Source organism: Stegodyphus dumicola, chromosome 10 (assembly GCF_044657685.1).
Source record: "Stegodyphus dumicola isolate Sdum_Otavi_A_Nest chromosome 10, ASM4465768v1".
Lineage (NCBI taxonomy): Eukaryota > Metazoa > Arthropoda > Arachnida > Araneae > Eresidae > Stegodyphus > Stegodyphus dumicola.
In genome coordinates, this window is record NC_140777.1 from 71,985,676 (window position 1) to 71,995,954 (window position 10,279).

General features: G+C 33.6%; 1 non-coding gene across 1 annotated transcript; it reads left to right on the forward strand.

Annotated features, from left to right (window-relative positions):
* Window positions 1–1,413: 1,413 nt before the first annotated feature.
* On the forward strand, window positions 1,414–1,486 carry TRNAM-CAU (transfer RNA methionine (anticodon CAU)). Its single transcript has one exon. It is a non-coding gene; the product is annotated as a tRNA-Met (tRNA).
* Window positions 1,487–10,279: the final 8,793 nt, after the last annotated feature.

A 10,279-nucleotide genomic window follows, 5' to 3' on the forward strand; every position in this document is an offset into this window, starting at 1 on the left:
TAATATGGGCACTTGGAAGCCCAAATCTTGAATTTCGAATTTGTTTTATTATCTATCTCATATTTTGTAAAACTTTAATGAAATTTTGATTTAAAAACTCAACGATTTCAAAGAACACTGTACGAAAAAAAAAAAAAAAAAAAAAAAAAAAAAAAAAAAAAACCACTCCAGCGTGCGAGACTGTCTATAGGAAATTCTAAAGATACGCTGTTTTTAAATACTGTATTGTATATTTCAAATTTTGTAAAACTTTAACGAATTTTTGATTAACAAACTCGACGATTTCAAAGCGAGCAATGGCAACAATGTACGGAAAAAAATATTTTTATCTCCAGCGCGCGAGACTGTTTATCGGAAATTCTAAAGATAGGCTGTTTTTAAATATTTTTAGCCTAAAGGAACATTAGCCGAAATGCTCTCGAAAAGTATATTTCCATGTAAAGGGGGGGGAGAAAATGTCCCTTTAGGCGTAATGTAAAATCTGAACTTTTCAGATTTTTTTTATTTAATTTAAAAAATTTTTTGAAAGAATGAACAATGCACCTTTTTTATATATAGATGAGATTTATATTTATCATATCATTCTTAATTTTAGTGTTGATTTGGTTTTTTTCTGTGCTATTTTACGGGACTGAAAATGCACAGACTCTTTCATATGATAAGTGACAGTAATTGTTTTCTCGTATTTTACTTCATTTCAGAGCACGAAAAATTTTATATCAATGCTGACTATTATAAGAGCTACAGCAATTTGCAGTAAAATTGCTATTTTTGATCTTTCAGAATTTTCCTTAATGAGGGATAGTAATGAAGATTATAGGAAGCATTTGTAGGTTACTCAGTATTTTATAAAGACTGTTATAAAGAATACTGTTATAAAGGCAATTAATTATTTATTTTACTTGATTTTTACTCTGATCATTTACCTGAAAGAAAAATATGTCTAATTTTTCATCTTCTTTCAATTTATTTCTAATACATTTTTATTTTCCTTTTATTCAATGTTACCATCACCAGTGCTAATACTATGACTTAAAATTACTAATAGTTTGATTAAATACTCGTAACATATTTTAGCGCAAATTTTAAAATTTTGTAAAAAAAAAAAAAAAAAAAAAATTACATATATGTATGAGAAACATATTTCTGCCTTTTTTATTATTTTGTCCGTTGAAATGAAGGAAAGTTTAAAAATGTCAGCTGCGAATTTGTGTAACAAATGAAACAAAGAATTGCTTAAATTTTGATGCGTACAAAATTTCCAATAAAGATTCCTTTTCGTATTAATATCTATTTAAAAGATACTTCTATAATAATAGTCAACGTCTCGTTAACTGCATATTTGCATCAAAATTAGAATGATTAAGGGGTATATATGCTTAAGGTTATAAGGTATTTCTCCATTCTTAGCATGCCTTCGTGGTGTAGTGGTCAGCACGTTCGGCTCATATTCGAGAGGTCCATGGTTCGATTCCCGGCGAGGGCTATGTTCATTTTTCATGTCTCCTGCTTCGAAATAACTTAATGTCACTACAGTGGCATCTGAACTAAAAGGTGGTGAATGATGATTTTTCACCGCCAGGATTTGGCGATTGAGTCCCCTGAAACCCCAGTCTCCCGTTAAGAGGGGGAGTGTGTAAGGTATTTCTCCTGCCTTCTTAGCATGCCTTCATGGTGTGTAGTCGTCAGAACGCTCGGCGCGGTTACAGCCGAAAACATCGCGGACGGAAACGTCATGGAGAAAACAACGCAAGGAGAAAACGTCGTGGAGAAAACAACGCAAGGAGAAAACGTCGTGGTACAAAACATCGCGGGAGAAAACATCGCAAAAGAGAAAAACATCGCAATTCTAAATCATCGTGGTACAAAATATCGTGGTCTAAAATAAAGCTGTTCAAAAACTTCGCAGTTTAAAAACATCGTCGTCAAATCGTCAAAAATATCGTGGTAAAAAATAAAGTACGTACAAATCATCTCATGACGATAACATCGCATACATGCGTTTTTCAAATCGCATAGTGACATATCATGTAACTGAATTTCTTCATAACTAAAGAATTTACATCCAAAAAATTGATTGCATGAAAATGTTAACGACACTTTAATAATAAACAGAAACAAAACAATATCTAATTTTCATTAAAACAATATCAGATTAACAAATGTGAAAGAAAATAATTTGATCATTAACTAAGCAATTTTTATAGAGGTAACCTTATGCAGTTATTTTTCTTCCTTTATCTAAGCATTTTTAGACTGTGCATTTTCATGAAAAATTGTTAGTTAAACTTTATACAGAAAGCTTAATTGATTAATGATCTTTGTTAATTAACTATAATTTAAAATTAAGCTTTTTAAGTTGCATTAATTTTTGCTCATTTTAAGTTTTTAAATGCTTAAGTTTCCTTCTAATTTTTTCAGCAAAAATTTATTAGTTCGTTCAAATATATGAAATATAAAAGTAAAAGAATCCCTCTTTACTCCTTGAGTTCTATGAGCTGTATACGAACATGCATTTACATCTTTCAAAACCTGAAAACGCATATGTGCGATGTTATCGTCCTGCGATGATTTGTAGGTACTTTATTTTTTACGACGATGTTTTTAAACTGCGAAGTTTTAGAACTGCTTTGTTTTCGACCACGATATTTTGTACCACAATGTTTTAGAACTGCGATGTTTTCTCTGTGCAATGTTTTCTCCCACGACGTTTTGCACCACAATGTCTTCTCCTTGCGTTGTTTTTTTTTTCTCCACGACGTTTTCGTCCGCGATGTTTTCGGCGGACACCGTCTGGCTGATAAACACCTGTTGGGAGGTATGAATTTTATGTAGGATGGCGCTCTACCCCATATCGCTACACGTGTGAAAGATCTTTTGCATACATCGTTTAGTGAGGAGCCGCCACTTCCGTCATGCTTGACCTCTCACGTCCCCAGATCTCGATCTGTATGATTATTGGTTCTGGTGTTACCTGAAATCGCAAGCTACTCCGATCGTCCGACCTTATTAAGGATGCTAAAAGACAACACCCCCCCCAAACGGCAATTTCTTACCATACCTACAGATATGCTGTACAGTGCTGTTCATAGCATTGTCCCTCGACTACAGGTATTGTTCATGAATGACGGCCGACATGTTGATCTTTTATTACAAAGAACATACGTTGTCTTTGCTAAAATCAATAATTACTTTAATTATTGCTTTTGTTATCATATGAAACGCCATCTGTTGGCCGTTTCAAGCACTTTTTTGCTTTCAATAAAACCCCATGACATTTCAAGCATGTGCGTCCGTTTTTATCTCTGTACCTACATTATTCAATGAATCATAAAATTTTCAAATGTTAACGGACTTCCGCGTCACCCGGTATGTAATATATAACTGTTAATTCACATAGATGTATTTCCTATTATCGCAAGAGTGTACCGGACAGAAAGACGTAAGCAAACGCCTTTCAGCTGAAGAAGCATGATTAAGTATTTAAAATGAGAATGTAATTGTTTATAATTGTGATTATTCACTTTACTTTTACACTGATTGTGGTTTTACATAGGATGCTTTAAGTTTCTGCTATTTATAATGTGTAGATTGTGTATTCGCCAGGCTAACGTTTTAACAGACATGTTTACTTAAAGCCTTTATCTGAGTTTACGTTACTTATTTGTAAGACATGACGGGACGATAAGTCGTCAATCTAGCTTTATGCTTCCAGGAGTTTATTTTTAAAATAACGTAGAACCATACAAATGAACTTTGATTTGTTGTTTAGGAGAAGATTTTATCCACACTCTTATTGATCTTCTTTTCAGAAATGTGGTATACTTTACCAAATTAGCCTCAAGTTTATTGGAATACGATACTGAACTCCAAGCCGTAATATTAAAAGTGTTTCCCATTGCTGCAATTATTATTCAATCTTTTTTAACAATGATAATTGATTACTCGGAATAATTCGTTCCACAAAAAGTTACTGGGTTTTAATAACAGCTGGAATTATTTGCGAGGTTCAATTTCTTTCTCTCCACTGAGTTTTCCGCCTTTTTTTCAAAATGGCAGTTTTTATACAATTTAGTTCTTTTCGTCGGACCTTTTCTAGGATATATTTTAAATCTTATTTTTTCACCGATACATTTCCCGTCCATAACATTATTCAGTATTGCGTTCGAATTAAAAGTGTTATCAACTTTTCAGTCTAACAAGAAAATAAATATTTTTAATTGAATTAATGGGCGTATCTATGAAAGTTTTCAACTTGAAAGTTTACAAGGAGAGAACGTGATGCCATTCCCATCAGCAGCTGCCAACAGTGTTAGTTCAGTGGAAGGCTGCAATGAATCATCGTTTGAAAGCACGTGCAGCTTTCAAATGATTCAGAAATTTTATTTGAAGTTTATTCTGCAGCTATGATTTGGATAAACAAAAAGGAATGTGGCGTCTTGTATATTTTATGCGTACAAAGTGTGTATTATTAGACATTGAAAGAGATATAAGTACCATATTTACCGGTGTATAAGACGCACCTCCTTTTTTATACACATTACTAATCATTACAATTCCATCAAGTTTTTATCATTTTCTTAGTTGAGGTGTGGCCCGAAATGCCCCTTTGCAGCCCTGTTTCAATATTCTATAGCATAGGCAATCACACGTAGCTTGTATGCTATGTTATAGCAATGTTATAGCTATGTTATAGCAATGCCGACGTTGTTTTTGAGCCATAACCTGTCAACAAGTTTAAGAAACTATACAGTAGAAATTTCACACACTTAAAAGTCGTTCACAAAAATTTGGCAAGTTTAAAAGAACCCAGCTGTGAGCATTGATGACAGCGCATGTGCATTCTCTGAGCTGTACGTAATTGTAGTATATATCCACACTGCGCAAGGAAACAAACTCGCATCACTCCGAATAGAGGAAATTTCTAGAAGTGAATGTAATCAAAAACTGAGTATAGGCGTATAAGACGTTTTATAGAACTATTTTCAAAGAAAAAAACTGCTTCTTATACGCCGGCAAATACGGTATATATATTTTTTGTCCTTTTATGTCCCAAAGTACTATTTGAGCATGTTATATCTTTATCTGATCCCTGCCTCTGAAATTAGAAAGACAGGAAATGGATTTGTTGCTAAAATAAGATTAGAAGTAATGACGATTTCTATGTTTAATTTGTCTAAACCCGAGACAGGAAATTACACGCGTGCCCGTATGTTACTCAAAATATACCTAGCGAAATCCGTATGTTAATTTGAAATTATACAATAATATTTGTTAAAAATGTTTTAAAAAATATCTAAGCAGTTTCGAATTTTAACGGTCGGCCAAAGGGGTTTGGTTACGGGTATTTTACGCTCTTCGTGAGCTCGCAGTCTACCAGCCTGATGTTACACTCATTCCTACTAACCACCTATTTTTTTTTTTGCATTTTTAGTTTTATGTTTAAACATCAATTTCTTCGTCCTTACCATACACAATTCAACAGCAAAATTACCAAAAATTTTAAAAGCAGCACAGCAGTATACGTTTAGAATTCTCGATGCAGCATTTAGTGTTGGCATACCTTTCCTGTATTTTTCACTCTTATTTCATCATATCAATGTTTAGTTTTCTTACTAAGATGGCTATGCAAAACATTTTTATCTTTTCATTATTCACGTTTGTGTGTTTAGTTTATTTATTAAATATCTCATTCTTGGCGTTCAGGCCATATAAAATTCGATTCAACATCAAAATCACAAACTGTTAGGTCATACAAAAAGGTCTACGCGTTTTTGACTTCCTTGTACGAAGTAAACAGGAAGTATTGTAATCGCGAAAAGTTTCAGGCAGCCTATTTCAACGAAAATATCCATTTTGGCCGCTATCGAATGCAATTTAACGATGTTTTTGCGTGATATCTGTACGTAAGGACAGAATAAAAGACTCGTTTCCTCAAAAAAAATTATAAAACTGCTTTAAAATAAATTCTGAAGAGAATTTTTCGTGGCGTCTGTACGAACGTATGCACGTATCTTGCATAACTCAAAAACGAGTAGACTCAGAACGTTGAAATTTTGTATATAGGACTGCCATAACATGTAGATGTGCACCTCGTATTTCGGTTGTAATCGGCTGCACCAAGCGTATATAAATATATTTATATATTAATCCACTCTGTTACCCGGCTCAGTGATCTCAGTTTCTTTACTCTTACAGGTTTGTAAATTGTACTACATTTTTTGCTTTAAAAATGATTGAATTATGTTGTTTTTATCTTCCGGTTAAGGTTTTTATGCCTTTAGTAAATCTGTAGGCAATATTTTTAGAATTATCAACAATTTTAAAGTTGTTTAAGTGCCGCTAAGCCTAATAATTTTTTTGATGGCGGCCATTGCTTGTTTACATTTGAAACAGCAGACTAGTGGATTTGTTGCCAATCTAGAGAAACTTAGCTTCGCAACAAACAGGATAACGTCTTCATTTATTATTGCCAATTAAATGATGCTTAATTCTTTCTGGAATTTTTCCGAGGAAATAAATGTTTGAGATTTACTTCGTAATTTTTAATATAGATATTTTGAGTTTTTATGTATTTTTGCCTTCTCGCGAAGTGAGAACTGAATTAATTGAATGAGAAATACTCAATCGTCTGTGAAAAACTGTTTCTTTTTTGTTTTGTTTGCTTAATTTCTTTTATACATCATTCTAGCTTGATTATAGTATTTGAATAGAACATGTCGCAACAATTAGATAATTCTATTCTTTTAAATGATATAAATTTTGGGCATTCTGAGTTATAATATGTAAAATATATAATGCTGTTAAGTGAATATAGCGCCAGAGTGTCGCTATGGTAAACAAATACTAGAGTGAATTTTAAAGAATGCATTTATTCTGTTGTGGTTTATGTGCTGTCGGCGAAGTAGATTTAATTCAATCCAATAAGTTTAAATGAAATGCAAGAAAAAATGCGTATAATTGAATATTCCGTACAAGGAAGTGATGTGGCGTACACATCAGATTTTTTGGTACATTTTTGAGCAAACATTTTCTTTATTGAAAATTCATTTTAATGAACTACATATTGACGATTATTATCTATGATCTTTGGCCATTTTTCGGATAGCTTCATAATTCCATCGATGTAGAACTTCTGTGGTTTATCGTCGAAAAACCATCAAAAGAGTTTTGCAGGGACCGAAACAAATGGTAGTCAGATGGCGGCGCAAATTCCGGACTATGGTACATCATAATTGGGTGCATCATAACTTCCCAACCAAGTTCCGTCAATTTGCTCCGAGTCATCAAAAATGTGTGTATCCTAGCATTCTCATGATGGAACACAACTCCCTTTCTATTGGCCAATTCTGGTCGCCCTTTCTGGACTGCCTCGTTCAAACGGTCCAGTCGTGCACAGTACAGGGTCAAATGGTTTCACGAGATTGCAGCAGCTGAAAAATGGACCAAAATGGACTCCTTCTAATCTCGACATCGAAATTTCTGGAATGGGAATCGAGTAAACCACTCCTGGGTTCTTCATTCACTTACAGCATTCTCACCGTACACTTCATAAATTTTTCGGCATGTTTTTAAGCGTTTTAACCTTTTTTAATTGTAAAAAAGCATCACATAGCCTATTTCTTCAGATATTTCACTCATTTTGAAATCAGTATAACATTTACACGAGCAACGAATTAGAAAACTATCTTCACAAACAATGGAAGCTGAATTTCACTTTTTAAGCACATGTTCGTTTGAGACAATAGGGTGAGTGTCGCCGGATATATAGGCATCAATACCATCTACAGTCAAAAGTCGTTAATCCGGACTCGTCGGGACTTCGGCGATTCCGGATTATCGATTTTTCCGGATTATAGATCATCAGTTTAAATCTCGTAAGATGGCATACACAAATTCTAAAATTAAAAATATGAAACCGTATTTTAGGAAATAAAGAACAATTATGATCTAAAGGGTATCAAAATTTACAAAAAAAGAAGCTTAATATTTATTTGTTTACTTTATTAAACATTTCTTTCAATATAAGTTGTTTCGTTTTATGTGATAATACTTTCTCTTTAATTCTATAAACAGACATAATTTCTTGTTCAGTTAAAAAGCTCCGCTGTTCAAGTCCCGTAATTGCTGTGCCAAGAATACCGACTAACTTGTCAATCGAAATTTTTTCGTTTTCACTAACCTCTCTGTCACCTTCTTCATGTCTTTATCCATTTTTTGCAGCAATTCCACTTTTTGTTTGACGGACATCGAGACATACTTTCGTTTTGTAGATCCTTTGGGAGCTCCAGAATCGGAAATTGACATAATCGAAAGTTTAAGTTTACTTTTATAAAATTGCTCTTACAGTCTGCGAAAAATAATAAGCTGCATCCAATTCGAAGATTAAGGAATAACGCAAGCATCAACATTAACTGAAATAGATAATTGTATAATTTTAGCTTATACTGTTCGTTATACGTTAAACGAGCACGCGAAAACGTATTCTGCACTTGCGCACACGCATATGCGCAGACATAAAAGGTCTTGCGCGCACGCGTAAACGCCTATGCGCATGTGTCAACGCGGCGCATGCGCAGAAAGTTTTTAACTTTGAGGTCCGGATTATAGATCATTCCGGATTATGGGTGTCCGAATTAACGACTTTTGACTCTAGTAGCAAAAAAACGTGGAGACTTTTTATGTGACCCAATATTTAAAAACAGAATATCCGATAGACAGTCACAGCTACCACAGTTGCCATTGTTTGCTTTGAAATCTTTGAGTTTGCCATGCAACAATTCGCTAACGTTATTCGTTAAAGCACAAAATATGAAGCAGACAGTAAAAAAAGAGTTCCAAAGTCGGGCTTCCAGGTGCCCATGTTCAAGTGGAGGACTGCGTTATTCAAAATTGGATGGCTCTAGGTACCTTTTTTTTTTTTTTTCTTTCAAAAAGCAAGAAAAATACATATGTTTATACAGATTTTTCATTATTTTATTTCTTTCAATATAACAGAGGGCGATAATATTTAGTGGTAACAATTTGAAAAGTGAAATGGACATTTATAGTGAATTGACGCAAAATGATATTTTGAGACTAATAGCCCTTCTGGGCTAGCAGTAAGTGCTTCTCCCATGTGGCAATCAAGTACTTATTATTGTTGAAATTCTTAGAGTTATGGAATATTTTTTATAAAAACAGTGAATGAAGTATTTCAAAATGAATGAAACTCAAACTGCACTTGATTTCTAAGATTTGTTTTATATTCATCAACGCAACTAACGCTTCATCGCACACTAAAATTCCTTATTTGTGTTGCAATAATTACTGTATATTAAAAATGGTTATATTTTTGCATAAGTATTTACTACTTACCGATATTAAGTTCATTCGATATATTTAAAAAAAAGAATAGTTTCATTTTGAATATAATTTAATATAATTTATTTTAATAATAAAGAACTTTAGGGGAAGTACAGTTTAAAGAAAGATATGTTACTAACCTTTAAAATTAGGAAACTTCTAACATGATTAGATTAATTAACAAGATTTATGCCTTTATCCCACATGTGAAAAGTCCTAGTCAAATGTTTGTCAAAGTCAACGTTGCCTTCAAAGTATATGTTCTAGACTGAATATGTATATGAAAATGTTTTCACTACCTTCCACTTATACACACTGGGATAGTGCTAACCAAAATCAAGAGCATTCACATAATTGGCTGCATCTGCAACATTAGTCATTAGTAAGTAATGAATCATATCTTGTTTTATTCATTACGAAATGAACTTTGAAATCATTGCATTGGGAGAAATACAGCCAAAATAGAAACTTTTGAAATTTCTTAACAAAACAATCTTTTTTTCAAAATTTTTCAAAATTTCGCCCACCAGCGGCCGAGCGGTAAAGTCGCTGAACACTGGTAGTTCGGTCCGAGGTTCGAATCCCGCGAACGGGCTGGCTGCATGGGTGTTTTCGTGGTTTTCCCCATGTGTAACGTGTATACGAGCCAGTTTCCCTTAGAAAGTCCTCCACGAAGGCATCCCTCCCCTTAGGCAGATAGCCCTAGTGTGCTTTGCCATAATTAAATACACCAACACACACCAATACTTTTTCAAAATTTCCGCCACTCCCATCGGGAGCAATGAACTCATTGGTTTTGAATTGTGTTCAAGACCTAATTTATCTTGGCATCATGAAATGTAAAAGTTCCATAAACAACGAAGGAAGTGATTAGTTTGGGGAAAGGAGGTTAGTTTGGTTTATATGATTACAATAAATTCTCGATGTAAAGCCT